General features: G+C 40.8%; 1 pseudogene; it reads right to left on the reverse strand.

The window, feature by feature from the left end:
• The window catches only part of LOC135540169 (cadherin-4-like), a 341,293-nt pseudogene that overhangs the window by 155,440 nt on the left and 158,395 nt on the right, over nucleotides 1-27,458 (reverse strand).

Consider the following 27,458-nt stretch of genomic DNA (forward strand, 5'->3'; position numbering starts at 1 on the left):
TGCGTGCGTGGGCTGTAGTTTGCAAAAAAAGGCAATAAGCAAAAATAATGGTGGTTCAATCTAATTCTAACTTAAAGGGATATTGCAAGGCTTGGGCAATTAACCCCTTTATCTACTTACCCAGAGTCAGATGAACTCATGGAAAACATTTGAATGTCTCTGCTTCCAGCATGCTGGTAGTTAAAGGTGGTTTCATGAGCCAATGCTAACTAGCATTAGCGCAATGACTGGAAGTTTAACATGAAAAACTAATGCTAGCTGTTCCGGCATTGCACTAAGGCTAGTTGGCATTGGCTCTCGAAACTTCCTCTAACTTGCTTCATACTGGACACCACTCAAGCTATAAATGGATGTCTCAATGCTGCCACTGTACTTTACTGATTATGTTCAAATATTAAGAGTAAAAACACTGTTCGTAGGCCTTCTATGCTCAGTATGGTGACTGTTTGTATCACTCACAGCAGCAGAGCAACAGAGGTTAGCACATGAGAAACACAGACATGCAGTGTAGTATAGAGTGCCATGTGTGATCGTTCCTGCACTACTCAGACAGGCATTAAACATGCATGGAAACACTGAGGCATGGAAGTGTCTACGCAGGTTCTCCTCTCACTATCTCCTGCTCCTGTGAAAGCCCTTCTGACAGAGACAGAGGAGGTGAGGCACACTACACAATGAACGGCACAGCGTTGCGTGACTGTGTTGTTATCCTGTATCATCAACCACTTCACACTTAGCAACACATTTCGATGCCTTAACACACACACTCTGACAGCTACACTTCACAAGGCGCTGGCCATCCTCCTCCTCACCTAGTGTGGTAGGAAAAACCTATTCTTCAAGATGTTAGGACGGAGAAACAGTATGGCTGCAATTGCGCTCTCTGTTCTGGCCTTAGTTTGACCATTAACTGCTGTAGGCTTCAGACTCAGAAAATGTAGTTACCCAAGTGGCGGTTAAGGTAGATCTATGCTGTATTACATCTTACTACAGCTAGATCTACAGGGACAGTAAGGGGGTCCGGATGATGTACGGTGGTGGGCCTTCCTCTAAGAGCAGCAGTGTATCAGAAACAAACACAGCATGGTCAACACTGCACTATCTGTTTAAGAGCTTGGCCTTGCCACTCCTGGCTGCCCTGGCACACCTCTACCTGCAGCGTGCCCACTTTGCCAGGGGCAAGTCTGTCCTCTGCAGCTCATAAATGAATAATGCAACTACATTAGCATCTGGAGGTATGCCAGGCAGGAGGAGAGGAAGCGGGTCTGCTTGCCTACTATCATTCCACTACTATTACAGAACACGGCAAGAGAGGAAGGGGGTGAAGGAAGGGTCGGGAACTGGGGTTGACGAAAAATAATTATGCAGCTACTGTGATTAAAATCCTTAAGAATCTATTGACGCACCCGTGTGTCAATCTAAGTAACATCATAAAACAATCCCTATAAAAATCAGTCAGTTTATGCTAGAGATATTTTTTGTATTGGTTGCGTCTCAATCCACTGCATCCGCCTACGTCGGCTTTCCGCATCTGCGATGGAAGGTGGCCGAGCTACAGCGCTTTGTCAGACCATGAGCCATCCCGAAAATTGGTCTTCTCACAAAAATGTCTGTAGCGTTCAAACGGTTTGGCCCCACTATGGAAAGGGGAGACTCTCATGAGACTCTCTCCATTTTGCTCTACAACCCCCAGTGTCACGGGACTCGTCTGAAGGTAACCCATACAAATTAATTGAAGTATAGTGGTAATTTTGTGCCAAAAAATAAGGGGTTAAATGTGTCCAAAAAACAAAAATATTTCCTAGATATTGGACATACACTTCAAAATCCTATTCCTTATGAGTACATTTTTGACTGTCTTTTTTTGCCATTTATGAATGTGCCCTATCTGTGTGAAAGGAGTTCAAAACAGTAAACCTAAGATAGCGGTGTTATTAAAAGATTCAGTGAAAGTTTTAAAGAAATTATTCAAAAACCTCCAAATAACCTGTAATTATTGTTCTCATAACCTTAATTAAACCTCACAGGAAAACTTTCAGGGAACCATAGTAAAACATTCTCAGAACCTCCCTTCAACCTAAAAATGAATGTGCCCAGAACAGGCAAAATGTTCACTTCCATTCTCAGAACATTTAAAAAACATTCTGTTTTTAGCGGTCAGGAAACTTATGGCTTCATTCCCAGATCCAATGGGAATCCAAAAACATACATTCCCACAACTTCTAAGGAACCAATTGTGCTAGCTGGGATAGATTCAACCATTTGGTGCACATGTTGATGTTTGTTGTAATGAGTCTTGTCCTGGAGGCAGGACTGAGTGATGTCCCCTTTTATTTGACTGTGCCAGCTCGTCACCACTCCATAGAGTTGCCTCCAGAACAAGATTAATGACGAAAAATAACCTGCATTTGGTGCAGATAGTATAATTCAGAGAATGTGATGAACATCAAACTCATAAGGCTCATCTCTATAATCAGATTGGAGCTCTGGCCTCATTATATCACCATAATGTTCCTAATGTGTGTCTGGGCATATGGTAACCTGCTGGCTGCCTGTTAAATACACTGCAGTAGTGAGGCTGCCTTCAGAGATGAGGAGTGAGAAAATGGCGATTGTAATTCAGGCAGAATGCTGTGGCTGCTAGTTGTTGCGTGACTGGGGAGAGAAAGGCAGAGTTGGACTGAGGTGAGTCAAATACGGTTCCACTGTTCCTCAGGCTTCACAGGAGCAGAAGTAAGATGCAGGATGTTTTTCTGGAATCAACAGGATGTGCAGTGACTGAAGTCAGCAGCATTTCACAAGCCTGCTTCTATTTTTAACATAGTAATATTTAACAAATGTTGTTCACATTATTATAATTATACATCTATTTTGGTGACAAAGCCTTCAAGATTAAGTAAAACAGAGCAGTAACTGAGAATCCATGTTTTTTTATTCTAATAGAATATGTAGCTGTGAGACTCACACTGCTCTACATATTTGCTTAAGAATGAAAATGATGTATTAAAATTATGTATTAGTGCAGCCAGTAGGAGTTTAACTGATATTAATGTGCCAATTTAGGGTCAATGAGATATTAGAAACAGGGGTTGGATACGGTTCAGGGAACCGGAAAATAATCAGAACCAGGGATGAAAGTTATCTATTCTGTTCTGGAACAGAACCATTATTTTAAAAGTGTGGGAACTGGATAATAACGTTATTTTATGTTCCAGATATTTTTTTCCAGTCCAACGAAGTCCCTATGCAAAGTCTTTACTCTACCACTCAGAAATGTATTCCAGTGTCTGCTTGCCAACTGAAAATATTTTCTAATGTGTGTGCTTGTGTACATTTTTCATTTGAGAACAAACTTTATTAATGCTAGTTAAGGATACTATAGTTATCATGTTTTCACATTGGATTTATTAACTACAAAAAGGTAAGACCTATTTTTATTTCAATTCTGGTGTCGCTCTGCACACAAAGATATTCAAAGTTCCTTCATAGAAGCCGCTCCTCCGTAGGTATAATTCTGTGGGCCTGCTCCATAGCAAGCTGCTTTATCCACACTGATTGGTGAAGTAATTTAATGATGAGCAAAATTATAAAAATAAAAAAATGATTTCAGCGGTTTCAAAATGAACAGAAAGGAACAATATAAACGGATACTTTTTTGTGGATTCAAACCGGTTCAGAATAGTATTTTTCTGGTCAGAATAGTGGAGTGAAAATTGTTTCAGAACAAAACGATTGGAAAATAATTTTGGTTCCAACCCCTGATTAGAACATAGAGGGAGGGTTCCAGTCGTGACAGATAGTTATCTGACTAAAAAAAAAACTCAGTAGCTTCTGACATCTGGGACCCTGACATGCACTGCATAAAATTAGAACTCACTGTAATCGTATATAAATGACATATTACACAAATATTAATTAGCAGCAGATAATGGTGCACACACACACACACAGTCCAACACCTCAGTAGCATACGGCAGAACAGTAATCTGTGAGTATAGGGAACACACGCTGAGCAGAAGTTTTGATTGACAGGCAAAGCGTTCCCACTGCAACACCCATTTGACAGTCAAAAGCGTTGAAAAGCAAGAGAATTTAAAGCAAAGCAGAGAAATCGCCTCAGAACGTTGAACATGAAAGCAAACTTAGAGGATTGTGCTCTGACAAGCCGGAGTGTCGAGGCGAAGTGTGGTTAAAATAAGCTTTTCCAATAAGGAAACTTATTCCCCTTTTGTTAGTGAACCTCGATGCCGATCATGAGCCAGCTTCTAGTAGGGCCTACCTCACATGAGTGGCATGTCCCAAACATGCCCTAATTCCACACCCAATCTAGGGAAACTACACAGTTTTAAAGCTCTGTGCTCCGTTGCTCTGCTCTGCCGTGGAGGGAAAAGAGAATAAAAAAAGGGGGTTATATTTGTTCTAGAGACGAGCAGAAGTGGAAAGGGTGTAGGTTCACTGTTTGGGAGCTACAAGGAGCGATTGGCTTTAATAATGGCTTCTACACTCTAATTTGTGTAGAGATTTGCCTGGATGAGGCTTGTCTCAGTGGGCCCTTAATGCTACAGTGCCTTTAAAATGATTCAGCTGCCCAGACCAGGAGGAGAGACGTGTCTAGAACAGAAAACAGGAGGAGAAGTAAGAGAGGACAGGATGAGAGGGAGAACGAACCACAGTGGGATGTAAAAGTGAGTAGGGAGGAAAGTAAAAGTGTTAACATTGAGTTTCGTCCCACCCTCTTCGCCTCATAATATTGGCATTTCCTACCAATTACTCCAAGAGCAAAAATATTAGTTATGATAACTTCCCACTGGGCACAAACTGGTTGAATCAATGTTGTTTCAATGTAATTAGTCAACATAGTGACATGGAATCTATGTGTGAAATACAATGGATTTGAAAAAAGTAAATTGTTATTTTGATGGTGAAATTTCAACAACAAGAATATGTAATCATCGTAAGCAAATTTCAACATAGACAAACCTTGTATAAAATATGTTGAATTTGTACCTTTAAAACAACGTCAGATCTTTAACGTTATATCCACTTTACTGGAGAATTGGTCTATCCACAGCTACCTTTCTGTATCCCATTCAGGGCTTTAACCAAGCCCAGCTTTGCTTAGCTATGATATTTGTCACTGACTATCACTAATGTGCTATAGTGAGAATGATTATTGAGAGCCATTCAAAAACTTAATAGATTCAACGTTTCTATCGAAACAGGAAACAACCACCCACAAACCCCAACACAAAACAAACTACCTAAATATGGTTCCCAATCAGAAACAATGACTAACACCTGCCTCTGATTGAGAACCATATCAGGCCATTCATAGAAACGGAGAAACTAGACACACAACATAGAATGCCCACTCAGCTCACGTCCTGACCAACACTAAAACAAGGAAAACACAACAGAACTATGGTCAGAATGTGACAATGCAGAAGATACATCTCCTTCAAATGTTGATATTTGGTTACTTTGACAATCAAACACAATTCAATATAACTTTTGAAATGCAATTAATAGCCTATTAACCTGTGTACAAGTTAAAGACATACTCTGGATGTGACAATGCTTAGTTCCAACATGCATAATCTATGAGCATATTACTTACCTGTTTTTATCAATGACCTGCCACTCGCTTTAAACAAAACATGTGTCCATTTTACGGCTGACACAAAATAGTCGACTGGTCGATTGTTTGGTTGCTAGGCTGTGGGTCGACTGAGATTGTTTAAGCGAGCAGTAACAAATATATATATCCATTGCGGAGGCCTAGACTAAATCCCTATTTATGCTTGATTCAAAAATGCAGTCGGAGGCTCCATATGGAGGGTGTGACGCAATTGCGGAGCCTCCAGAGGCATGCAGATGCCAAATTGAACTCGGTTCCACATCGCCATGCGCCTCCCAAATTTTGTAACAGTCCAGAGGGCTCTGTATAGCTCCGCATTGACATGATACATCCTGTATAAACACAAACTCACCTCTGCACTGCTCCGCGAAGCGTAATAAGTATGAATGCCCTGACTTTTGCTGAGGCCATTCTTAGCCTGACTTCTGCTGAGGCCATTTCACCATGCTGCATGGCCAATGCAGATGTTGGATTGACCATGTGCCAAGATGCACAATGCACTTCTCTCTCCAGAATGCGCTCTCTTCGCAAATCTGTGCACATTAATTGTTTCACAACTTCATTGTGTGAATTGTTTGCGTTTGATTGTTAGTGTAAATTACAGTTACCCTTTACATAAATCACCAGCAGTACATTTACTGTTAACTTCTATAATTTCTAATCTACAATGTTTGTTTTACTTTATATTATTTATTTTAATGCATTCAATATTATTCCTGTTCTCATTGTCGGAGTGGACACATTGGTTGCAGAGTGCACATCCTATGCTACATTTGTGAGAAACAAGTTTGGGTTTATTTAATTCCATTTAGAGCTCTGTCAATTTAGTCATTGTCTTTTGTTTTGAGCGGTCCTGCCAATGTTGAGTAAGCATAGAACTAGATCTATAGGCTACCTGGCCTGCGCACAAACTAGGCATATAAATGCGGCCATTTGGGGATCTGATAGTATTTCTGATTGGCTTAATGCACCACGATTAATGACCTGTGGAGCTTCTCAAAGTAATATTTTCTTTACCTCAAACAGCAAACAAACGAAGTTGGTTTTTACATCCATTGAGAATTACAATAGTTCCTCAAATCTTTCCAGCTCTTTCCCTTTCGATAACCACTCACTGTGAAATGGAAAAATGTCATGCTCTGATCCAGTGGAAACCTCATAATAGAATAGGCTTCTTATCAGTGCTTGGCTTGGACTGAAATAGGTTCCGGTACTCATTTTGGGTGCTGGTACTGTTTAAATAAAGGTTAAATTAAACTGTTTTTTTTGTATTCACTTTGTTCAGGCCCAAGCTTGCCCTAGTGAACTTGCAACATTGTATAAAACATTCTGGTCCTTCTGTTTCCCAGTGAGCTCGGGACAGACACAGCTGTAGGCTTTTTGCGCAAGGGATAAGAAGCTGTGCTTAACTTGGGCAGGAGCTCACTGGAACTGAGTACCAGCACCTCAAATTTTCTACTGCTTGAGCTGCTGTTCCAATTCTAGAATATTTGCTCAAACATATGGTGGCGCTCCGGTACCTAAATATAACAGGCAACGCTGGACCAATTGTGTGTGCCGCCCTATGGGACTCCCAATCATGGCTGGATGTGGTAGAGTCTGGATAGTTGATACAATGTTTCAAGTTCTTTGCAGACAGGCCATGTGTAGCCAATCTGATTTATAGGATATTTATTTTTAAATCAGCATATTTTCAACCTGCAGGCTGCAATGTTTGTATTTTTTGGCTTTATATAGAATATTTTTACATAGTTGCCAATATATGACTTTTTAGGCTTGTATAACTTTCATTTACAATATAATTTTAATTAACCACATGACAATGATTTTGAGAAATGTAGACATTACAATAAATTCAATTAAACTGTTTCAATGAAATGTGCATATGAAAACCATAACTGGAACGCTGATCAGTAAAAATAGTAAGATAAAATGGCATTCCACCTGAGAAAGGTTGCAGACTCCTTGTGTAGCCTATCACCGGCAACTTCAGGAGAGTAATGGCAGAATCTACGAAAGCCAGAAGGAACGGGAGGAAAAAAGTTGCTTCAGGTTAAGTTTTTTTTCTTCTGGTTATCTAAATCTCTGGCGCCTTCTAGAAGCAGCAAACCTTAAGCCTAAAGCATCAAACAAGCTCAATACACATACAGTTGGCGTCGGAAGTTTACATAAACCTTAGCCAAATACATTTAAACTCAGTTTCTCACAATTCCTGACATTTAATCCAGGTAAAAAGTCCCTGTTTTAGGTCAGTTAGGATCACCACTTTATTTTAAGAATGTGAAATGTCAGAATAATAGTAGAGAGAATTATTTATTTCAACTTTTATTTCTTTAATCACATTTCCAGAGGGTTAGAAGTTTACATACACTCAATTAGTATTTGGTAGCATTGCCTTTACATTGTTTAACTTGGATCAAACATTTCAGGTAGCCTTCCACAAGCTTCCCACAATAAGTTGGGTGGATTTTGGCCAATTCCTCCTGACAGAGCTGGCGTAACTGAGTCAGGTTTGTAGGCCTCCTTGCTTGCACACGCTTTTTCAGTTCTGCCCACAAATGTTCTATAGGATTGAGGTCAGGACTTTGTGATACCTCCAATACCTTGACTTTGTAGTCCTTAAAGCCATTTTGCCACAACTTTGGATGTATGCTTGGGGTCATTGTCCATTTGGAAGATCCATTTGCGACCAAGCTTTAACTTCCTGACTGATGTCTTGAGATGTTGCTTCTATATATCCACATAATTTCCTCCCTCATGATGTCATCTATTTTGTGAATTTTGTCCCATTCCTCCTGAGAGAGCTGGAGTAACTGAGTCAGGTTTGTAGGCCTCCTAGCTCGCACATGCTTTTTCAGTTCTGCTAACAAATGTTTTATAGGATTGAAGTCAGGACTTTCTGATGGCCACTCCAATACCTTGACTTTGTTGTCCTTAAGCCATTTTGCCACAACTTTGGAAGTATCCTTGGGGTCATTGTCCATTTGGAAGACCCATTTGCGACCAAGCTTTAACCTCCTGACTGATGTCTTGAGATGTTGCTTCTATATATCCACGTCATTTCCTCCCTCATGATCCCATCTATTTTGTGAAGTGCACCAGTCCCTCCTGCAGCAAAGCACCCCCACAACATGATGCTGCCACTCTCATGCTTCACGGTTGGGATGGTAATCTTCGGCTTGCAAGCTTCCCCATTTTTCCTCCAAACATAATGATGGTCATTATGGCAAAACAGTTCTATTTTTGTTTCATCAGACCAGAGGACATTTCTTCAAAAAGTACGATCTTTGTCCCCAAGTGCACATGCAAACCGTAGTCTGGCTTTTTTTATGGCAGTTTTGGAGCAGTGGCTTCTTCCTTGCTGAGCAGCCTTTCAGGTTATGTAGATATAGGACTCGTTTTACTGTGGAAATAGATACCTTTGTACTCGTTTCCTTCAGCATCTTCACAAGGTCCTTTGCTGTTGTTCTGGGATTGATTTGCACTTTTCGCACCAAAGTACGTTCATCTCTAGGAGACAGAATCCGTCTGCTTCCTGAACAGAATGATGGCTGCGTGGTGCCATTATGTTTATACTTGTGTATTATTGTTTGTACAGATGAACGTGGTACCTTCAGAAGTTTGGAAATTGCTCCCAAGGATGAACCAGACTTGTGGAGGTCTACAATTATTTCTCTGAGGTCTTGGCTGATTTCATTTGATTTTCCCACAATGTCAAACAAAGAGGCACTGAGTTTGAAAGTAGGCCTTGAAATACATCCACAGGTACACTTCCAATTGACTCAAATGATGTCAATTAGCCTATCAGAAGCTTCTGAAGCCATGACATAATTCTCTGCAGATCCACTCAAGCTCTGCCAGGTTCAATGGAGAGCATCGCTGCACAGCTATTGTCTGGTCTCTCCAGAGATGTTCGGCCAGCTCTAGGAAGAGTCTTGGGGGTTCCAAACTTCTTCCATTTAAGAATTATGGAGGCCAATGTGTTCTTGGGGACCATCAATGCTTCAGACATTTTGGTACCCTTCCCCAGATCCTTGCCTCGACACAATCCTGTCTCGGAGCTCTACGAACAATTCCTTCAACAGCATGGCTTGGTTTTTGCTCTGACATGCACTGTCAACTGTGGGACCAGGAGTGTGTCTTTCCAAATCATGTCCAATCAATTGCATTTATCACAGGTGGACTCCAATCAAGTTGTAGAAACATCTCAAGGATGATCAATGGAAAAAGGATGCACCTGAGCTCAATTTCGAGTCTCATAGCAAAGGGTCTGAATACTTACAGTATGTAAATAAGGTATTTTTTTGTAATTATTTTCATTAGCAAAAATGTAAATAAAATAAAAATGTTTTTGCTTTGTCATTATGGGGTATTATGTGTAGATTGATGAGAATTTTTTATTTAATCAAAGTTAGAATAAGGCTGTAACATAACAAAATTTGCAAAAAGAGAAGGGTTTGAATACTTTCCAAATGCACTGTATATGAAAAATATATGCTTAAAATCTTTGAACAATCGATTGGTTGAAAGAACAGACGACATTCGGTCTACCAAGATGTTTTATAGTCGGGAACAGCCCTAGTCCATTTATGCTGATGATTCAACGATATATGCATCAGCAACCACAGCTAATAAAGTCTGAATCCCTTAACAAAGAGTTGCAGTCTATTTTTGAATGGGTGGGCAGTAATAAACTGCTCCTGAACATCTCTAAAACTAAGAGCATTGTATTTGGTACAAATCATGCCTTAAGTTCTAGACCTCAGCTGAATCTGGTAAGGAATGGTGTGGCTGTTGAACAAATGGTTTGTAAAGATGGGGAGAGGTCTGTCCTTAATAAAGAGATGCTCTGATTTTTTGACACCACACTCCACAAAGTATGTCCTGCAGGTTCTAGTTTAAACTTATCTTGACTAGTCAAGTGCTTGACTTAGAGTTGAGGAAAGACTGATTGCGTCACATTTTGTTTTTATAAGAAATATTAATGTGTTGGTAATTCCAAATTATTTGAATAGTCAATTTACACACAGCACTGACACACACACTTACCCCACCAGACATGCCACCAGAGGTATTTTCACAGTCCCCAAGTCCAGAAGAAATCCAAGAAAACGTACAGTATTATACAGAGCCATGATTGCATGAAGCTCCCTTCCATCTTATATAGCACAAGTGAACAGCAAGCCTGGTTTTTAAAAAATGAATAAAGCAACACCTCACAGCACAACGCCTCTCCCCAATGTGACCTACTTGTTGTGTGTATATACTGACATGTACAGTGGGGCAAAAAAAGTATTTAGTCAGACACCAATTGTGCAAGTTCTCCCACTTAAAAAGATGAGAGAGGCCTGTAATTTTCATCATAGGAACAATTCAACTATGACAGACAAAACAAGGGAAAAAAATCGAGAAAATTATACAGTTTTATATCTTTATGTTTGAAGCCTGAAATGTGGCAAAAGGTTGCAAAGTTCAAGGGGGCCAAATACTTTCGCAAGGCACTGTATGTGTTGGATTCACATCTCCAACTCATCCTTCCCAAAAATAATGGGATTAAGCCAGTGGCTCAGATGGAACTATCCAAGCAGATAGATCTCCTTTAAATGTTGATATTTAAATGTTGTCAACCAAAAATAACTCAATATGACTTTTGTAAAACAAACTAATGTAACATTCAACATTAATATGATTAAAACATCCATGGTTACTGTTCAAGATAGCATGCATAGGTCGTCGTAGGCCTGTGGAGATCTTCACAATTGCTGTAATAATCTGTGCAGAATCTCAAGCGGCATTGATCACTTGCACCATGTAGTTTTAATGTAAATCCAGGTAATTTGGTTCTGCTGTTGATGAAGCACAGTGATAACACATTAATCAGTTGTATAAATAAATATAAATATCTGATCTTGTATTCCCATTTGAACTTTTCTGTGCTTTAAATGGTTGATCGCACAATGATAGAAATTTGGGTGACAACTAAAGTGGGTGAGTGGGCGGAAATACTGTATGTTGTAATCTCATTGATCAACGCCTCAACCAAATATTACCCAATTATCCATGTGGGACAGTGTGCCCCAGTGGGTTCACACTGAACTCTTTCTCCTAAAATACTCTCTACTCTAATTATAGGTTAAAATAGTGGGCTATATTGATCTATAAAACTCAACTAAGAAGAGTTACGATGAGTCACTCCACTAATGAGGGGAAATAGCTTTTATATTGACATGAATATAGAGCATTAAGAATATCCACTGTGTTTCTGGTGTGTGTATGTTTTCAACCCAGACCCAAATCCACATGGCTGAGAACGCCCTAGTCCTCCCGGTTTCCTGTCCTCTCTCATCTGAATCACCAAAAGGGGGTTATTCACTGATCAAGCTTCTCTGGGTCCTGTTTGATAAATCCAGCCCGCTTGGAGGTTGAAGCTTGCAGCCAGTAGGCTTTCTTCTCTGTCTCAATTCTCTTTGAGTCTCCCTGTCTTTGTAAATGGACCGATAGTACATCTGGTCCCTATTAAGTGAGGACCCACAACTGAGAGCTGAAGTTTAAGCTATGGGATCAAGTTGTTGCTGCTGCCTTTCTCTAAGATATGCTTTCTATTGTCTCAATACTTTTTTGTGACTGATGGGTATGACATTTTCACCACCATATCTTAGGCCTCTGAAGAGGCTGTGGCTGGAGTTTTGACAGTATGTTTAAATTAAAGTTAGGGTACAGGGTTACAATTTAAATTGGGCTGGAAGTAGGTGCTTTCCACACAAACAGACTGTCATTATCGAGATTGTTTGTTTCCTGCTTTGTAGGCATTTCTCTTTGCAAATTCCAAGCCGAACCATCTGCCATACGTCCTAAGTGACTTCACTTCAATTGCTCTCTGTGACTGTCTTTAGGAGCTCTAAATCTAGCTGAGAAAAACACTTTTAATTGGCATTGAGGGGGAAGAGGGGCAGAAGGCCTACCAATCCACCACATTTCAGAGAAAGCCAGAGCAAAAGATCAAGCAACATATCTTCCGCTTAGGTGGCGAGTGCCAAAAGAAAACCCACACAAATCCACAGACAGCAAGATGATCAAACCAAAAGAGAAGAAAATGTACTTACATTATCGAGCGTCATTAAAGTGTGCATGTGGAACATTTACACAATAAAGCGTGTTAAAAACAGCACCAGGCGCTCTCTGGGCGGAGGGGTCCAGGTAAATCAACCTCAATATCACTGAGCTGTGAATCCTCCCCACACTGTAGTCTGCTCTGGAGCTCTAGAGCTAGATACAGTACTGTCAGATCACTTGATAGCTGTATTAGAGATCTACAAACCTACATTTCATAGCAGGACCCTGGAGCTAGTCCACTCCAGCAGGCAATTAGGCAATTTCAGCAGACCACTTGGAGAGCAGATCAGCACCACAATAAGGCTGACAGAAATGGTCTTCCTGACACATGAAAGTAAAGCAGGGCCAGGGATTTTCTTTCTTCAGTGCCTGGGCTCCTGGACATTGTGTTCTTGTTCAGCGGGTCTGGAGACATTAGCTTCTGTTGTTGCAGTAGGTTTGACGACATTTCTCAGCCCATTAGCTGCTCTTTCTGCCCAAACATCTACTCAAAGCTACAGTGAGAGCAGCACTTTCAAGGCAACACTAGATATTTCTGTTGAGGAGCTGATGAAAGAGAGAGTTTCTGTGGATTCAAATGATTTTACATTGCTCTCAAGGATAGATACAGAATTAATCAGGGAGCCTTGAGGAAAATCACCTTTAATCTCGACGCAATACTGTTCCAATCTGAGAATGGATATGTATTGCATTAGCCCTGTTAAAGGATATTTGCAGTGATCAATTTCCCATGCATTCCTCTCCAAATAAAAATAAATGACTAATGAATGTCTGATGTATCTGAAAATTCTGTATGACCTTTATATTTGAATATGAAACATTCAGAGAACATAAAGGGACTGAGATGGGAATAAATGTAGCCTCTCAGCTGTTTTGTTTTGCACTAAGCAATATATGGCTCCATGTTCTATGTGTTCACTGATGTTGTTTGCTCCCCCATTCAGTCCTGACAGAGTTAAGGCAGTTTCCAGTGCAGATGATGGGGCTGAACAATTTGCTCGGCTGACAGAAAAAAACAATATCAATCCGGAGACTACAGATTAAGGCTCTAAAACCAGCCCGGCTCAACATTTTCTCTTAACACAATTACACCTTGGACTCCTGGTACAGCCAATTAAGCAGAGAGAGAAAGTTCCCAGCCACTTGACAATGAGTAGAGTGTCCACCCACTCTGCCCAGGGTGGGTGAAAATAGGCTTTTCACTTCCTTATGTTTTAAAATGAATTTTACCAAGACAGATGATTCTTAATATTTTGAATCGTTCAGTGGGGCCTAACGTATCTTTAACATTATATCCAAAAAGTCGGATTTCATAACCTAATACATCCGATAATAAACACAGAGCTCTGTTGACAGAGCGGTGAGGCTTAATCGCCGAGGATTTGAGGATTTAACATTTTGTGGTCGTCGTCTTCCAAGTTGTTTCCGCAGGTCACAAATAGCAAAATTAGCATGACATGAGCTGAATGAAATGTACATGGTTTTGAAAATAAAAAGCTGTTTTTCAGCCTTGGGTGAATTTTGACTCGTTCTATTGTCCAGCCTATAGATAGCCAGAGCGAATTTACGAAAGCACCCAAATGTCCATTGAGAAAGCACAACGACTATACCATTTAGCTAAGCTAAGAACGATGAGAATAATCAAGTCAAAAAACGTTGTGTAGTTAGATAGCCTATAGTTAATATACTGGCAAGTTTGATGTATAACTACTAACGTTAGGTAGCTAGCTAAAATAGCTATATATAATGCTGTAATGATATGCTATGTAGTTCGTAAGGACAGTGTAGCGAACAAATTGTCAGCCAACATAACAAGTAAGGTAACTTATTTAAAAAGTCATTACTTTATTACATTGAGTAGCAAGCTACCTCTTGGTTGTTAGGGCAAATCTGGTCTGTGATACGGGGGGTTTCACACCTAACTCGGCTATTAGACTATTCTTTAGTGAAGGTTGAATAGTCTATTGTTCAGCTATTAGCCCCCCTCCCCAATTTGCAACAAATTGTTGTTCCCATCTCATTCCATTTTCCAAGCGTCATCATTCTGCTCATGAGTGGCTCGCTTGTGGGTGTGCTGGCAGAATATGGCAGCATCTTCGGTTGTGCGTCAAGAATTCTGCATACAGTAGCACGTTTGTATGATGGTGTGGTTATTCACAGGCAAATTGTTACATGTTATGGAGGTACATTTGTGTCTATTTGTCGAGAGTAAAATCTTCTTTTATTTTCAATCAAAAATAATTGTTCTGAAAGCAACTTTTTTTCAACAGAAAGGAAGTCCTTGGCACAATAAAGTTGTTATATTATTATATTCTACTCTATCCATATGTAACAGTATAGCTTCTGTCCCTCTCCTCGCCCCTACCTGGGCTTGAACCAGGGACCCTGTGCGCACGTTGACAACAGCCACCCTCAAAGCATCGTTACCCATTGCTTCACAAAAGCCGCAGCTTTTGCAGAGCAAGGGGAACAACTACTTCAAGGTCTCAGAGCATGTGACGTCACCGATTGAAACGCTATTAGCTTACACCCCGCTAACTAGCTAGCCATTTCACACCGGTTACACATAGGCTTCATTAATACCATTCTGACTTGAAGTTGATACAACAACTATGATAGCTGAGGTTCATATATTGGTATGAATATTAGTTCATAACCTAACGTTTTAGCGTCCATACACAGATTGAATACATACTGTAGCTAGCTACACATCCATAGGCATTCAGTTAATTTTATCCTCCGCTACACAATAAGAAAGTAAATAGTTAGGTATATTACTTCAGCTGCATTGCAAGGCAAGCTTACACAATTGAACATTACATTTGCAATAAATGCTTTAGCTACCTAGATTCTTTACATCCACTGTTTCACAAGACAGCAGCCTAATTTGCTGGTTTTCTCAGGAATCCCTAAATCACAAATTACAAATTCATTCTCCCAAGACAAGCTAGCTGGCTAATGTTAGCTAGTCAGATAACGTGGTAAATAGCGATTTTTGTAAATGAACTTTGACAAAAAAATATGCACAAACGTTTGTCTCTACATTAACTAACATATTCCTTTCAAATGTACATTTTGTCAGCCATCTTCACGCAGGGATGGGTGGCTCGTGTCAAAATGTGTCATTGGACCCAAATGCATATTGAGTGCTCTAACTCCCCCTTGTGGTGGTCTGGAGCTATGAAGCCATGATGCTGGGTACCTCCTAAGTCCCGCAGTGCAAGCTCGCAACTTTTAAAGGAGGAACAAGTGTATGCAGTGTGTTAGACCATTGCACCACTCAGGCGCTGTACAATGTGACCTGTTGGGATTGGCCTACAGTACTACAGTAAGAGCAAAATAATCCTAATAAAATAATAAAAACCTTAGTATAACAACAGTTTTACTAAGTAATACTGAAGTCGTTCACAATTATCAGTTTCTATTTAAGTTCATGTCGCCCATAATAGCAAAACTTTTCGTGGAGCAACCACTGTACTTCCTGCTTTAATTTTTGCTTGTAAGCAGGCGGGGGAGAGCTCTGTGTGCATCTCTGTGTGTGGAGTAAAGGTGGTCTAGAGTTTTTTTCCCCTCTGGTTGCACATGTAACATGCTGGTAAAAATTTGGTAACTGATTTAAGTTTGCCTGCATTAAAGTCCCCGGCCACTAGGAGCGCCACCTCTGGGTGAGCATTTTCTTGTTTGCTTATGGCTTTATAGAGTTGAGTGCAGTCTTCGTGCCAGCATCAGTCTGTGGTGGTAAATAGACAGCTATGAATAATATAGATGAGAAGTCTCTTGGTAGATAGTGTGGTCTAAAGATTTTGTGAATAACACCTAGGCTTCTACTTCCAGATTAAACATACTATATATATTTATGGACACAATCTAGTTTACAATTTTATTTGTTTTTAGTCCCGGCCTTCCTCTATTTCTGATGTCCATCCAGTTTGTTAGTTCTATTTGCCATATATTAGTAACTGTGCTCTTTAACAAAAGTTCTGAACCTATATACATTTTACAGACACAGTATGTTTTACATTAGTTATCTTGTTGTTATTAGTCCCACCCTTCATCTCCATTCAACCCCTTTCATCTATCTCTTAACACCATCCATATTGGATTTCTGTTTGTAATATATTTTTCTACTGTCCTGGGATGCTTCACTAAAGTTATGAAATTGTTTAATTTCATAGTTTTTTGGTCTCTCTGAAGGCCTAAGTCCTATAGTCACTGACACTGACACATTCAATCAAGTGTACCACTCACATGCATTCACACCCGGTCGGCAGTGTGTGGCAGGCCATGTGCTTTCGTCAGTATAGATAGTGATATGCTGGGTCTCTCTCTTCCTCTCCCCCCGCTGCCTCCAAGCAGCAGTGTACAAAGGGCCAAGGGCACAGAGACCTTGGCCTAACTCTATCTCCTCTCACTCTTTCATCTGCCTTTCATTACTTATTTCATACCTCTCTCCCTCTGAAATACAGTATCATTCAAATTATTTGATAGGTGATAGGTGACGGAAAGGCAAGAGAGAAATCATGCCCTATTCCCTCTGTATTCCTCCCTCTCTCAGAGATCACATAGCTGCTCTCTCTGCTCTGTCCTTCTATGGACCATGTGGAGATGAAATGAAGCCCATTATAGTTAGCTGTATAAAGACAAAGAGACATTGGGCAGGAGATCCAGCAGGCTGCTGTAAAGATGAAATCATTAGAGACAAAGCGGGCCAATTGGCTAAATAGGGCAGAGTGAATACATCCTGTACACAGTGCTTGACTTGGGCTGGAGCTGTCTGGAGCGGCATACCAGCACATCCAATATTTGGAGACCTGCGCAGATCTATAAAACAAAGTAGCCTATCACCGGACTGGATTCTCACACAGAGTCAAAAAAAGATTGATCAAAGCGGAATGAAGATGGGATCTGTATTTAATAGCTATGGAGAGTTGACATTTATATCCTGATTCCGCTAGTCTGTGAATCCGGTGTATGGGTGCCTGTAGACTTCCAGTTTGAGAATGCGCACATTGAGAATGTGCCATGCCTGAATGAGCAAGTTGTCGAATGAGGGTTCTTATGGTCATGAAAATGTCATCCTGTTCAGCAAGGTCATGTTAAGTTCATGTTAAGTTCATTTTAATTTTTTGTTAAGTTCATGTTAAGTTCATGTTAAGTTTATGTAACCGATGTGAAATGGTTCGCTAGTTAACGGTGGTGTGTGCTAATAGCGTTTCAATCGGTGACATCACTCGCTCTGAGAACTGAAGTAGTTGTTCCCCTTGCTCTGCAAGGGCTGTGGCTTTCGTGGCACGATGGGTAACGATGCTTTGTGGGTGCCTGTTGTCGGTGTGTGCAGAGGGTCCCTGGTTCGAGCCCAGGGCGAGGGGATGGACGAAAGTTAAACTGTTACATTTACATACTGCACATTCAAATTTTTATAATATTTGTCTTTACACATTCTTCTATAATATTACGCTTATTTATTAAATATAAGGTATACCATTTCATTGCCTAATAAGCTATACTGAACCGCCTTATTGTATCCCAACAATGGGATTTACATAGGCTTTTAGCGAACTCGTAAAAATCTGTCAGTGATATTGAAGCGATATTGTTCGACCTTAAAATATGATAACTATGCAACAGAACAGTTGAACATGAATGACACCTACTAAACTATGATTCTAGTCTTCTGATCCGCTGGATTATACCTCAATAACCCAGCACCCAGCATCAATAACCCAGCAGTTTTAAAAGAAAACAACCCGACTAAGTAACCCACTGCCTGCAAACCAGCAGTTGGGTCAAGCAAACAACCCAACATGTTTTAGAGTGTACTGGGTGTGCAGGCTTTTTTTTCACGCTCCACTCTAACACCACATTGCAGTCTAAACTTCAGCTGCTCAACAGAACCTTGATAAGCAGACTGTGTGTTTCAGGGCAGGATTAAAAGCCTGCACACCCAGTAGCTCTCCAGATGGTTGACCACTTGTTTTATACAGTAGCCTAACAGTGCATTTATTCTATTTTGTGGGGGGTTAAGTGCCTTGATTAATGGCACAACGGCAGGAGATAGCAGCCCTAAATGGGATCAGAGACCAACAGTTTATGTAACTACTTCACGTAGGCTACATAGAGACGCCACCAATTATTGGTCATTGAAATTTGGTTAGAAGTCATGGAAAAGCCATGAAATTCCATCTGTCAAAATGTGTATGAACCCTTAATAGTGAATAATCAGAGATCTTCTCTCGCTTAATGTTATTTGTGAATTTCTATGAACATAGTCAAATGGACCGACTTGAAAAAAGACAGCACCTGCACCTCTTTCATCCCAAGTTAAGCACTGCCTGTACATGCAAGAAAAATATGCCAAATTCAAATTCTGATCGGCCACATTGGTCCAGCACTGCTGTTTTGGTAATTACATTCTGTCATTTTTTTTCCCTTTTCAAAATTGTTGTAACATGAAATGTGATGAAGAGGAAAATGGCTCCCTACTGATGCACATGATGTTCTGTGCTCACGGCATCAAACTCCCCCTGAGACAAACACCTAAAAACAGCTCTTTGCACATCCACAAAAACATCTCCAATCTGGCGCAGTCAAATCAGCCATATCTAAATCAGGGAAACGTGCCTCTGCAGTACTTACCACGTTCACTCGATAGGCTGGTGTCTGTCAGGGAGAGAGAAGAGAGAGATGAAGGGAGAGAGAGAGAATAGAACAATTAGAACACAACATGCTAGCTATCAAGCTGCCATACAAATTGTGTCATTGTTGAACAACAGAGAGTGGTTAAGGAAACAGAAACAACAGACAAATCACAGATCACACAGAATGGAAACCAGAACCAACAAAGACACATCCTGCTTAGTGAGTTGCTGAGCAGTCATCTATCACTTCTATCATGAGGAAGGAAAAAGACATCCACACACTGTCATTCTCTTAAAATAAAGCACACGCTCTTGAAGTTTGGGTGACATAAGAACATGGAGCTATTGGAGCTCACTTCAAATAAACATGGAGCTCACTTCAAATAAAGAGCGCAATGTGCATACATTATGGTATGTTGTGTACTGCACACACTGCAATTCTACTGGAACAGTTTTCCTTACACTCCTTTTTCTTTACATTGCACTTAGATCCATCAACTTGATTAGACCCCAGTTATTACATTTACATTTACATTTAAGTCATTTAGCAGACGCTCTTATCCAGAGCGACTTACAAATTGGTGAATTCACCTTCTGACATCCAGTGGAACAGCCACTTTACAATAGTGCATCTAAATCATTAAGGGGGGGTGAGAAGGATTACTTATCTTATCCTAGGTATTATAGACATTATTGTGATGTCTATAATGCGATATCGGTCTCACAATAAAACGCAGTGAATTCCACGACATGCTACATTTATGTACATCTTTAGGTCTTTATTTAGGCAAAAATAAAGACAAAGATCCAGCTGGATGAGGAGAGAAGCAGCCAGGTGTTTGTGTTCTAGACGGTTTCTCTTTATGCCTTCTGCCCCTCTGATGCCCTCGAACGGAGAAGCTGCACACAGATTTGATGAGGGACAATTTCCATGAATGCTGTTTTGCATTCATTGACCTCATTTCTGCGTCAGGCGTCACAGGAAGTCTGGAGCGCTGACAACAACACCCCCTGCCTGTCCACCCTTGCTCACCAATGTGACCCTCAAATTGCTGTTTAATCACAGCAAAACACTTTGTAGCACAATTGTAGAACACTAGTAACTGTGACTGGCATGAATGCAAAATCTAAATGTGCCCCAAAGTGAGAGAAGGTTGCCATGCTGAGGGGAAAACATGGCCAATAATGTACTGTACTGTGTCTCTCTATGCTTTGTTTGTTAGGCTGTTTATGAATACAATTATTTTCAGAGCATCTATTGACTTACAGAGTGTTAGCATCAAATAATGAAATGCATTAACAAGATTAGCATCCTAGCAACATTTGAGTCATTTAGCAGACACGCTTATCCAGAGCCACTTACAATTAATGCATTCATCTTAAGATAGCTAGGTGGGACAACCACATTTCACAGTCGTAGTAAGTACATGTACATTTTTCCACAATAATGAAATTATCAGCAAAGGCAGTGCTAGTAGGAAAGACAAGCTCAGTTTTTTGGGGGGGGGGGGGCTGAGCAACTTGTGAAACGTGTGTATAGCAACTTGTGTATTTTGTACAACCAAGTAAAGAGTATTTTTTAGAACCTAAACAAACAAGAAACATCAAGCAAACTATAAACCGTCGATTTCTAGGCCCTAAACATTTTGTAATGTGTCCCGCCTCTCTCTTCTAGCGCATGCAAAGGCATCTCTATCCACCCCCTACATAACTCCTAGCACCTTTTCAATAATTCATCTCCCTCTGTTAAGGATTCAGCCTGCGCTGCACTTGCCAGTATCCCCACAAATTGGCAGGCAGCCTCATATTTGGCATACCCGTGGCTGCCTAGCGCTGCTCTCTCTCCTCTGTAGGCCTTGCAGCCGTCCCCTTGAGAAGACTCAAGCTGACTGTCCTGCCCCCAGTCTCCCATGGTGAGCCAGGGCTGCCTGTCTTATTTTTAAGCCTCCCACTGAGGGGCTGGGCCCTCTTCCACAGCCTATTAACAGGTTCTAGACTGGAACATGATAGATCCTTTAACAGTGTGTGATTTGGAAATTAATATATTGAGCATTAACATTTACCACAGGGCTTCATAAGGGCTTCAGACAGGCAGCCAATAGTACTGTCCCCTCAACATCATGTGTTACAGAGAGATGTGCTGCTGGGACAAAATAAGTCACAGGAAGGGATGATGCATACTTCCTCTCATTACAACTCCAGGGAAAAAGGTCAGAGCTATTAATTTCCTCCATCAATTAGAGAAACACACCTTTGTGCCTCTGAAAGCCCAGCATTACATCCACATTTGCTGTGTGATTTCCTGTCTGTGTGTGGTTAGTCAGAGAGGTTGATGGCTGCCCAGAGACTTGGGCAGAGTGAATGTCCCAGACATTAATATTACATGTGTACTGAGGATGCAAGCACCATTCAGTTCTCACTAAAGAGTGAGGAACTCTGCTCTGCTGTAGCTTATGTGAAAGCTTGATTGACATCTCAGTGACAGAAAAGTCTGCTTCAGTGTAAGTCTCCGCACACCATACAGCAGCTTCAGTGTAAGTCTCCGCACACCATACAGCAGATGGAAGCTACCACCTGACGCCCTGTGTCAGTGCTTGTGTGTGTGTGTGTGCATGTTGGACTAATTGCACTTTAGCATGTACAGTACATGTAGCCTTATCCTGACATTTTTATTATGCATTTTTACTTATCCAGCCCTACTTGCTTGCAAATATCTTTAGCTGTTTCTTAATATGTGATTTTGTCTGTATGCATTGTGATTGCTGCAAAATGAACTCTCGTCATTGAGGACATTAAAGTTTTCTGAATCATGCATAACAAATCTGGGTTTGACAATAACCCTTCAAAACCTAGTGTTGCCTAATTGCCAGAGAGTGTTCAGCTAATAAATAATGCATTTAAAAATCTAATCTAATTTAGCAAATGAATATGTCTACAAAACAATTAATCAGAGACCAAAAGTGTATTTACAAACAATCAATTATTCATAAAGTGAATGCTGGGTAAGTGGTCTCCTTCCCGGGTGAGATGCTGCCATAATTGGAGTGGGACTATAGGAGAGTGTGTGTCCGTGCGTGTGTTTGTGTGCATGTGTGTGTTCAGTCCCCCTGCTCCCAACTTCCGCCCAAACAAGAAGAGCAACAAAAGTGTCAGCTCATTACTGCCTAATGAGTTGTCTGATTAATACGGAAAATAGAAGCATTATTGTAGAGTGCTGTATGTTTAGTTAGTTTAATTATTGTACTAAAGTGACTGAATAGAAGCACAATGGGGTAAAACATTTACATGCATTCTAATATGGTAATAAGGCCCAAGATGAGCAAATCAGGGCTATCAAGTACAGTGAAGACTTTTTTACATAGGAAACAACAGGTCTAAATGTATTGATGTGTGGTTGTTGATGTGCAGATATGTATCTGTTTACAATATGTACTCATCACAAGACATGTAATCTAGCCATTCTAAACCTTTCTGATGATGGGTTATGTAATGAGTGATCTCTGAGCAAGCCATTCTAAACCTCTCTGATGATGGGTTATGTACTGAGTGATCACTGAAACAGAATCCATTGTTATTGTGGAATAAACTCCAAGACTGTTGAAGCTGGAGAGGGATGGTCTTATCTCTCTCTCTCTCTCTCTCTCTCTGACTCTCTATTTCTCACTTGTTCTCTTTCTCGCTCTCTCTGTCTGTTTTTCTCTTCCCATGTCTGTTCTTGTTCTCTCTCACCATCTCCTATGCTGTCAGTCACCAGAATATGGAGGCTGTTGTGTGCACAGTGGTAGAACCTAGCCTGTGCTCTGTTTAAAATATTTCATAACACAGATAATAGGGCTCTTCAGGGGGCCACAGTGATAAACAGAACTCCCAAAATAATCACGTCCTTGCACCAGAGTTCTTTTACAATGTCCTACCAAAATACCCATGCTGCCGCAGCATCACAGGCGGTAATGTTTCTATGTCTGGCCACAAAGCAGATAGAAAATGAGTAAAAACAGTGTATGCCTCACTGTGAATCAACAAAATATTAGGTATTTGCAATGGAAATGAACATGTGTGCACACACACACATAAACAAACTGTTCTGTGTGGACCCCAGGAAGAGTAGCTGCAGCTTTTGCAACAGCTAATGGGGATCCTAATAAAATACCCTCAAAATACCAATACCAAACTGCATCATCTCTCCTTCTCTTCGTTACATAAGCTGTTGTGGAGATAAAAAAAGAAGCCAACAGATTGTGAGGGTAATTCAATTTCCTCCAGCAATGCTGGCTTCCAAATGGTCTCCATCAGTGAGCCAATCAGCAGCTGATTCAGTGATTTCCCCAGCTGGGCTTCCTCTTAGACAGGAAGCCAGAGAATCTCAGGCTCAGAGACAGAGACACAATGACAGGTCTGCTTGATCACTGGTTCAGCACCAATGGATTGAATTGCATATAATGTATTTATTCAGCCACCAAATGTGCAAGTTCTCCCACTTAAAAAGATGAGAGGCCTGTAATTTTCATCATAGGTACACTTCAACTATGACAGACAAAATTTGATTTTTTTTTTAAATAATTGAATTTATTTGCAAATTATGGTGGAAAATAAGTATTTGGTCACCTACAAACAAGCAAGATTTCTGGCTCTCACAGACCTGTAACTTCTTCTTTAAGAGGCTCCTCTGTCCTCCACTTGTTACCTGTATTAATGGCACCTGTTTGAACTTGTTATCAGTATAAAAGACACCTGTCCACAACCTCAAACAGTCACACTCCAAACTCCACTATGGCCAAGACCAAAGAGCTGTCAAAGGACACCAAAAAACAAAATTGTAGACCTGCACCAGGCTGGGAAGACTGAATCTGCAATAGGTAAACAGCTTGGTTTGAAGAAATCAACTGTGGGAGCAATTATTAGGAAATAGAAGACATACAAGACCACTGATAATCTCCCTCGATCTGGGGCTCCACGCAAGATCTCACCCCGTGGAGTCAAAATGATCACAAGAACGGTGAGCAAAAATCCAAGAACCACACGGGGGGACCTAGTGAATGACCTGCAGAGAGCTGGGACCAAAGTAACAAAGCCTACCATTAGTAACAAACTACGTCGCCAGGGACTCAAATCCTGCAGTGCCAGACATGTCCCCCTGCTTAAGCCAGTACATGTCCAGGCCCGTCTGAAGTTAGCTAGAGAGCATATGTCATATCGCAGTCTCTATGGGGGTGCCACAGGGTTCAATTCTTGGACTGACTCTCTTCTCTGTATACATCAATGAGGTCGCTCTTGCTGCTGGTGAGTCTCTGATCCACCTTTACGCAGACGACACCATTCTGTATACTTCTGGCCCTTCTTTGGACACTGTGTTAACAACCCTCCAGGCAAGCTTCAATGCCATACAACTCTCCTTCCGTGGCCTCCAATTGCTCTTAAATACAAGTAAAACTTCAACTGATCGCTACCCGCACCTGCCCGCCTGTCCAACATCACTACTCTGGACGGCTCTGATTTAGAATACGTGGACAACTACAAATACTTAGGTGTCTGGTTAGACTGTAAACTCTCCTTCCAGACCCATATCAAATATCTCCAATCCAAAGTTAAATCTAGAATTGGCTTCCTATTTTGCAACAAAGCATCCTTCACTCATGCTGCCAAACATACCCTTGTAAAACTGACCATCCTACCAATCCTCGACTTTGGCGATGTCATTTACAAAATAGCCTCCGATAACCTACTCAACAAATTGGATGCAGTCTATCACAGTGCAATCCGTTTTGTCACCAAAGCCCCATATACTACCCACCATTGCGACCTGTACGCTCTCGTTGGCTGGCCCTCGCTTCATACTCGTCGCCAAACCCACTGGCTCCATGTCATTTACAAGACCTTGCTAGGTAAAGTCCCCCCTTATCTCAGCTCGCTGGTCAACATAGCATCTCCCACTTGTAGCACATGCTCCAGCAGGTATATCTCTCTAGTCACCCCCAAAACCAATTCTTTCTTTGGCCGCCTCTCCTTCCAGTTCTCTGCTGCCAATGACTGGAACGAACTACAAAAAGCACTGAAACTGGAAACACTTATCTCCCTCACTAGCTTTGAGCACCAACTGTCAGAGCAGCTCACAGATTACTGCACCTGTACATAGCCCACCTATATTTTAGCCCAAACAACTACCTCTTTCCCTACTGTATTTAATTAATTTATTTATTTTGCTCCTTTGCACCCCATTATTTTTATTTCTACTTTGCACATTCTTCCATTGCAAATCTACCATTCCAGTATTTTACTTGCTATATTGTATTTACTTTGCCACCATGGCCTTTTTTGCCTTTACCTCCCTAATCTCACCTCATTTGCTCACATCGTATATAGACTTGTTTATACTGTATTATTGACTGTATGTTTGTTTTACTCCATGTGTAACTCTGTGTCGTTGTATGTATCGAACTGCTTTGCTTTATCTTGGCCAGGTCGCAAATGTAAATGAGAACTTGTTCTCAACTTGCCTTCCTGGTTAAATAAAGGTTAAATAAAAAAATAATAAAAATAAATAAATATGGATGATCCAGAAGAAGATTGGGAGAATGTCATATGGTCAGATGAAACCAAAATAGAACTTTTTGGTAAAAACTTAACTCGTCGTGTTTGGAGGACAAAGAATGCTGAGTTGCATCCAAAGAACACCATACCTACTGTGAAGCATGGGGGTGGAAACATCATGCTTTGGGGCTGTTTTTCTGCAAAGGGACCAGGACGACTGATCCGTGTAAAGGAAAGAATGAATGGGGCCATGTATCGTTCGATTTTGAGTGAAAACCTCCTTCCATCAGCAAGGGCATTGAAGATGAAACGTGGCTGGGTCTTTCAGCATGACAATGATCCCAAACACACCACCCGGGCAACGAAAGAGTGGCTTCGTAAGAAGCATTTCAAGGTCCTGGAGTGACCTAGCCAGTCTCCAGAACTCAACCCCATTGAAAATCTTTGGAGGGAGTTGAAAGTCTGTGTTGCCCAGCAACAGCCCCAAAACATCACTGCTCTAGAGGAGATCTGCATGGAGGAATGGGCCAAAATACCAGCAACAGTGTGTGAAAACCTTGTGAAGACTTACAGAAAACGTTTGACCTCTGTCATTGCCAACAAAGGGTATATAACAAAGTATTGAGATAAACTTTTGTTATTGACCAAATACTGATTTTCCACCTTAATTTGCAAATAAATTAATTAAAAATCCTACAATGTGATTTTCTCAATTTTTTTCCCTCATTTTGTCTGTCATAGTTGAAGTGTACCTATGATGAAAATTACAGGCCTCTCTCATCTTTTTAAGTGGGTGAGAACTTGTTGGTGGCTGACTAAATACTTTTTTGCCCCACTGTATATATGATTGTACAGTAGACAGTAAAGACAGGACTCTGTCATTGGAGTATCTGTGACACCCATGAATATTTGAGGATATGCATTATGACATGAGTTCATGCACGGGGCATACATTTGTCCATTCATGACTAGGCCTGTGTATGCATATTTATTATCAGGTTTGCATAGAAATAAATGTCCAGACAACTTTATAGACGGCGCCGAAGGAGATGGCTTCCGTTTTACGATTCCGTAACCAATTGTGCTATTGTGTATGGGTTTTTTTTGCGTTTTTTTTAGAGGAAGACCCTAAAATTGTCAAAGACTCCAGCCACCCTAGTTATAGACTGTTCTCTCTGCTACCGCACGGCAAGCAGTACCGGAGCGCCAAGTATAGGTCCAAGAGGCTTCTAAGCAGCTTCTACCCCCAAGCCATAAGACTAATAAACATCTAATCAAATGGCTACCCAGAATACTTGCATTGCCCCCCCCCCCCTCACCCTTTTACGTTGCTACTACTCTCTGTTATTATCTATTCATAAGTAATTTTAATAACTCTACCAACATGTATATATTACCTTAATTACCTCGACTAACCGGTGCCCCTGCACATTGACTCTGTACCCGTACCCCCCGTATATAGCCTTGCTATTGTTATTTTACTGCTGCTTTAATTATTAATTATTTTCTTACTTTATCTCTTATTTTTTAGGTATTTTTCT

This window comes from Oncorhynchus masou, chromosome 5 (assembly GCF_036934945.1).
Source record: "Oncorhynchus masou masou isolate Uvic2021 chromosome 5, UVic_Omas_1.1, whole genome shotgun sequence".
Classification (NCBI taxonomy): domain Eukaryota; kingdom Metazoa; phylum Chordata; class Actinopteri; order Salmoniformes; family Salmonidae; genus Oncorhynchus; species Oncorhynchus masou.